Below are 7,167 nucleotides of genomic sequence, written 5' to 3'. Positions count from 1 at the left end.
ACTCTTTTACCAACGAATAGTGGGATTGGCCGTCACATTCTAACGCCCCCACAGCGAACCCGCGACCCTCAGATTGCGAGTCGAGTGCCTTAACCACCTGGCCATGCAGGTTGCGAATAAAATACCCTAATCACCAGGCACAGTTCCAGTTCGAAGTCGAAACTTGAAATGATAGAACATAATTCGTAGCCTGATACAAAAACTGATGTTAGTCAAATTAACAAAAGAGGAAAAAAGTAACTGGCGCACAATACAGTGAGCTTAAAGTAAAAACTTGTAACGTAGTAAAATATGAATGAAACAATAATTAGAATTATCTAGATAATTTGGCTGAACAATAAATAGTGAAAACAAAAATAAATAAATCAAATATATTAAAATACTTGCAACACAAATTAATTTTTCAAGGCAAAAATCAAATGAAATATTAGCTAAAATACTGCATGGTAATTGTATATTGGAATTTCAAACAAATATAATAGATAAAATAAAAGAATAAACGTTTAAGGTAAGGAAAATAATAATGCATTTAAATCAAACAGAAGGAAATAGCTGTTAACGTAAGATTAAACATTGCAGTTTGAAATTTATAAGTCATAATGTGGAATAAAACTAGAGAAATGAAAAACTTGGTGTTATAAGTAAACCAAGAAAAATGGGGTAAAACTGTAAACCATAAGACTGTCTAGGGCTTTACTCAACTTTTTTTATATTTCTTCTTATAATACTTTTTTCATTGTTTGTTCAGATAAGCCCTCCTTCAAGCACACATTCTCTTGGCCAGGTGGTTAGAGCGCTCAACTCGCAATCTGAGGGTCGCGGGTTCGAATCCCCGTCCCACCAAACATGCTCGCTCTTTCAGCCGTGGGGGCGTTGTAATGTGATGATCAATCCCACTATTCGTTGGTAAAAGAGTAGTCCAAGAGTTGGCGGTGGGTGGTGATGACTAGCTGCCTTCCATCTAGTCTTGCACTGCTAAATTAGGAACGGCTAGCGCAGATAGCCCTCGTGTAGCTTTGCGCGAAATTCAAAACAGACCAATCCACATTCTCCTGGTTTAATTAACAAGTTTTAACTACTAATCATTGGTAATCTTGTATTTCGTGTTCACATCTCTGATCTTCAAATTTATACAAAACTGCCCAGGTCTGTGTCTATTGCTTTGCTTGAAACTGTGCATGCTTTATCAACACAGGACAGTAGGTAGCTCTAGCCCTAGTAAAACTACCTTCAGAAACGTAGTTGGCAGTTCTCGATGACTATGGTCAATGGTGATAGCCACGACACAGACAGGCTATGTAACATTCCACATCCTGGATGACTAATATACCTATTTCTTCGTGGAAAGAGTATATCATTGTTGTAGCACGATGTGGTATGATAGTTGAGAGCACTACGATCGTTGGACTTCTGTTGGCAGTGGGTCTGGGTGGATTTGAAGTGGCACGCATCTCCATAGGAGATTCTAAGCATCTTCCTCGAGCTACATATGTAAAGAGAAGGTCATCCAGGTTCCTAAGCAGAAACTCTTCTATCTCATTACTTTCTATAGCAAAAGGCAGTGGTGAAAACTCCAAGTCAAAGCAGTCTCTGATAGGTGAGAAGTCTATTTAGCAATGCAGGGTAAATGTCAATAATTAGGCCATGGTCCGCCCTATACAAGAAAAGAAAAGTAAGCACGTGTCTTGTTTCTTACAAAAAGAATAGTTGATATTCTTAACCATTTAATACAAGAATGGATTGCAATCTAATTATTTCAATCATGGAAATTCATGAACATCAGTTTGTCGAGACCTTTGCTATTTCCTTCAGACTGAAGTTAAGCACAGAGAAAAATTTATATATCTCACATGTAGGTGTTACTTTTTTTGCCTCCAGGACTACTGCACAGCCCACATTAATTGTTTTATAGCTATAATTTGGCAAAGTACATAAAAACTAAAACCAATCATGCATATATTGGTAGATGGCTTTCATGTTGCCGATAAGGAAAATCATTCATTTACACATTATTTAAAAATATGCTCTATGAACGAGTCACTTTTGTCACTTTCTATTAAAAAGAGAATAATGCATATGTGCTTATAACAAGCATGTACTGTAAGTATGCTCTATAGATGAGTCATTTTTGTCACTTTGTATTAAAACAAGAATAATAGATGTACGAGGCCTGTGAGAAAAGTATCCGACCTTATTTTTTTTGCGATAACCTGATGGATTTGAATCAAGCGCGCTTGCATGAGCCGACCTTGAACCTTCGTGCGCATGCGTGAATTTTTTCCCGCTTGTTGATTGCGTCAGTTGTTGGCAAGCGGCCATTGAGTGAGGTAGTGCGTAGTGCTCTCGTCGGTTTTTCATTGCAAGGAAAATGACGGAACGACTGGAGCAGCGCTACTGCATCAAATTTTGCCACTGGTGACGAGTCTTGGGTGTACGGGTACGACCCGGAAACCAAATCCCAGTCGTCACAGTGGAAGCATTCCACGTCACCAAGACCAAAGAAGGCCCGCCAAGTGCGCAGCAACGTCAAAGTGATGCTGACTGTTTTCTTTGACTCCCGTGGTGTGGTACACCACGAGTACCACCACAGGGTCAAACAATCACCAAAGAGTACTACAGGGATGTCCTCCGTCGCCTACGTGATGCTGTGCGGCGCAAGAGACCGGAGTTGTGGTCAACAGGAAATTGGCGCCTCCATCACGACAATGCTCCAGCACATTCCTCGCACTTGATTCAGACTTTGTTGGCGAAAAATCAGAGTGGTTCAACAGGCTCCTTACTCTCCTGATATGGCTCCTTGCGACTTCTGGCTGTTCCCCAAACTCAAGAGGCCATTGAAAGGAACGCGATTTCAGACAAGAGAGGACATTATGGCTGCAATGACAGCCGAGCTAAACTCCATTTCGAAAGAGGCTTTCTCAGAATGCTTCCAACAATGGCGGCACCACTGGGAGAAGTGTGTGTAGTCCCAAGGAGACTACTTTGAGGGTGATTAGGTTTCCAACGCTCCAGGTATGCCAGTTTTTATTCCCCGGCCAAAGGTCGGATACTTTTCTCACAGGCCTCGTATGATTGTAACAAACAGGCACTGACACATGACTTATTATAGCCTTGCTTATGTACAAGCTAAAAGTACATGCTGTAATTTTTTTTGCCTTGGTGTTAATACATTGCAGGCAGATTGAATGCTATTGCCTATTATGTGTATATTAATAGATTCTACATAAGGCTTGCCCCCAGTGGCACAGTGGCATGTCTGCAGACTTACAACGCTAGAAACCGGGTTTTGATACCCGTGGTGGGCAGAGCACAGATAGCTTATTGTGTGGCTTTGTGCTAAACTTTAAACAAACACAAGGCTTGTTAATTATAGTCACGAATGGTGTCCCTGTAATTGCTTCTGTGATGCCCAATACCTTAAAATTTAATCACACATTATACTTTTGAGGCACAATTTTTGAATGATATTTGCACAGTTCAGCTTGCAGATGTTTGGTTTTTAAAAACTATTTGTAACATAAGCACAGATGATTATTCACCATGAACTTAAAACGAAATTAAATGAATATTTTGTGCAAGTAATCAATTTTCACTGTTTGAAATTCTTACAAATGTTTGCATTTTACATTCAACAGTTTAGTAATTATGATTACAAAGTGATGTTATGAAATAATTTATTCAACAACTCATACATGTCATAAAATTACTTATTTATTTTCTTTTGATTAAAACTAAATAAAACAAACCAGCCAAGTTTTAGGTACTAAATAAAAGTATAAAGAAGTATTACTGTAAGCTTAATTTAAAACAAAGCAATTAAAGATAAGCAAATGACACACAAAACAAATATATACTATATATAAAATCTTTTCTCCATCCCTAATCCGCTTGTCGCAAACGCTTTTGGAACTAAAAGCTAGTGCTGAGCCACATTTTTTGAAACTCTGGCTGTGCCTCTCAAATAACCCTAACGTTAAAAAAACATACAAAAAGTTAAACTAAAGTTAAAAGATAAAGTTAACCATCGTGGAAGTAAATGGCCTTATGGTTGATATGTTAGAGTGAGATTAACAGTTTTGAAAGAAATAAGGAGAATAGTTTGTCTCATCAAAGGGTGTTCTAAACTAATTGAACCCGCCTGTGTGTACTTTGACAAAAGGCAGACGATTATTGAAAGTAAGAAGAGCAAATGATTATTGGAAGTACAAAAAGCAGAAGATTATTGAAAGTTCAGAATACAACTACAAAAACTCACGTGAATTATACACGGATACTATTGTGATAAAAATAGGAAAATTTTGTTCAGCTTATCAGCTGAATTCTAAAGTAATTGAATTGGCCTAAGTGGACGTTTGACAAGAAGAAGAGAACTGTATAGGGTTTAAGGTACAACTATGATCCCCATAATGTAAAGAATTTTGTACATACCTGTTCGTTTATTGTCGAATTTATCACCAACAAGTCACAGACACCTACTCTATAAGAATCCTTAGACAAACACACCCATATATTTACATTCTATGTATACTACTAAAAAGTAAGTTCCTGATAGGGAGTGATAAGTGGAGTACACATATTCACCACATCAAACACTGTGCACAACTCAGAGAACAACTAGTTATTGAAAGTACTTTCCTTATCTGTATGAATTTATCCAGGACCTCCCTGACATGTTATCCATTACTCTGCTAATGTACAAGCAGTGTACTTTGCTGAAATGTCAACCAGTGGATACACATTGGTCCATTTGATGAAGTAATCAGTTGCAAAAAGAACATATCAATTACCTTGTTTGGTCTCATGGAGGGAACCAGTGTCATAAAGGTCTATTCTATGGAGAAAAAACAACAATTATTTTATGCACTTTGCTTTGCCAGTGCAGGTTATTTCATCTTTTCTGCACATATAGTGCAGTCCTAACACAAGCATTGAATGTCATAGTTAAATCTCAGCCAGCAGAATCAATGCCAGATACTTGCAATAGTCGAGTCACACCCTGGTGACCCCCAGTTCTTAAATTGTGCAGGGCTTGGAGAATTTGCTTTCATAAGGGTAGGAATACTACTTGCAGCACCAGTTGAGCACCAATTCTTGGTGTTTGATAGAGTTGGTATAACAAGTCCCTTTGCACCTGTAACTGCTCTTACAAATGCTAAATACTGCCTGCAACAGCACTTAGTTCTTCAGTTTGTACTGGTTACACACTTTCTTTCTCCGTGGCAATGAGTGCTCAAGCTAGTTAAAGGGTCACACAATTTCTCATCTTGGAGCTCCTTCAGAATGACTTTTGCAATCTATTCCACAGTGCTACAGATGAGATAGCTTTCATGTTGACTCACTGCTCCAGGTCAGGGTAATTAACAAATAGGCATGGTCTCAATATTAAACATGGTCGTTTTTCTGTATTTCCACACCACACTACCAAATATTAAAATATGATCATGTCATACTTCTACAATTTCTGTAAACTTTCTTCCACACAGATAGTGTTAGTAGTGATTCACGAATACTACAACTGTAAAAGTTTTTTCATGGTGCAGTAGTTGTCGGCATACGGCTTGCATATGCTGTCATCCATCCATCCCCATCCAACACCAGCAACAACAATACCCCAAATTCACTATTGCTGACACTCCTTGATCCTCCTAAAATGTGTATCACACTTCAGTGAGAGAGAACATGGTGTAGCAACTATGAAAAATTGGCTACAAAATGTTAATAATTCTATGTGGTTCAAAGGAAACTTTGAACTTTTCGTCTCATCATAGGTGGGGCTAATCTTGAATCACTGCAATCTTTAGATAATCACTTAAAGTATTCTAAACCATGATGCCAAGAAGTTCTAATTGTTTGCACATCAACATACACTTACCAAGTTTCAATCTTAATTCATCTGTCCTTTTCCACTGCAAAACCATGGCCAGGTTAACAACAACAGATTCAAACATTTGGCCAAATACCAAGACATCAAACACACGTACCAGGCATCTCTTCCTTTCCAGCCCTTTGAACATAAACTCCATCGACCTCTTGAAAAAGGATGGAGTGTAACACAGGCTGAATGGCATGACTCATCTCAAACGACACATCTCAAGTGCTAGGTGTAGTTTTTACTCTGTTATCTATTTTGATTTGTCAATATCCAGAGACCATATCTAATGTACTGAACCATTGTAAGCCTTCAAATGCATACAGACATTCATCTATTTGTCTAAATGGAAAGAAATCAATGCATGCTATGGCATTAAATCTTCATAAATCAAAACATAGTCTGTTATTATTATCTTTCCTTTGAATGATCACAACTGGAGAGACCACTTACTCTGAAGGCTGAAAGATCCTTCAACGTCCATGTAATCTCAGCATTGGCTATGCCCTTTGTGCTCCAGTGATGCCTGCATGGTGGTTGTTTTATTAAACACGAGTCACTGGTTTCTATTTCATGACTTTGTCCAATTTTCCGTGTGATACAACAAATATATTGGCACCTTTGTCCAGCAAACTACTGAGACTCAGTCAGTAAGTTGAATTTGTAATTGTAATTGTTAATTAGCATACTCAGGTATGCTTGAAGCTGAGTATTCGTCTTCATTTGCAATATGATGGAAATATCCCTAATCCTATAGCTGGTATTATTCATCTCCACTTTGCTTGCTGCCTTAATGACTACTCCAGTGGTAAGCTGGAACACAAGTGGTCATAAGTTTCAGAAAAGAACCAATACTGCACCTCTCAATAGAAAAATCACTATCACCGCTACTGCTGCCTGCTTTTTTGACAGGAAACACTGAGTCATTTTCATTGGCTTAATTACAGCTTGATATGGCAGCAACACAATCGTCAGGTCTACCACTTACACAAACAAATATACTGTTGCGTCATCGAGGTCACATGACTGGTGTGGCGCCACCTATTTTCTAGAACTATCCTGTACCTTGGCGAATGCTCTAGTATTTACTAGATATAGCGTAGGCTGGTATATAAAAGAGGGCGATAACGTGACGGTAATGTAATGTGTGTGTAGATAGTGAGTAATTAAACTGCAGTCAGAAGTATTGTTGACGTTCGTATAGCGTTTGTTATAGAGCGATTGTTGAAAATAAGTGTATCGTAAAGTTGTATTCGGAAAGAATAAACCAGTTTTATTAAGTAAAGACTTGTGTCGTT

This window comes from Limulus polyphemus, unplaced genomic scaffold (assembly GCF_000517525.1).
Source record: "Limulus polyphemus unplaced genomic scaffold, Limulus_polyphemus-2.1.2 Scaffold214, whole genome shotgun sequence".
NCBI lineage: Eukaryota > Metazoa > Arthropoda > Merostomata > Xiphosura > Limulidae > Limulus > Limulus polyphemus.
Note: the sequence above shows the minus strand (reverse complement) of the source record.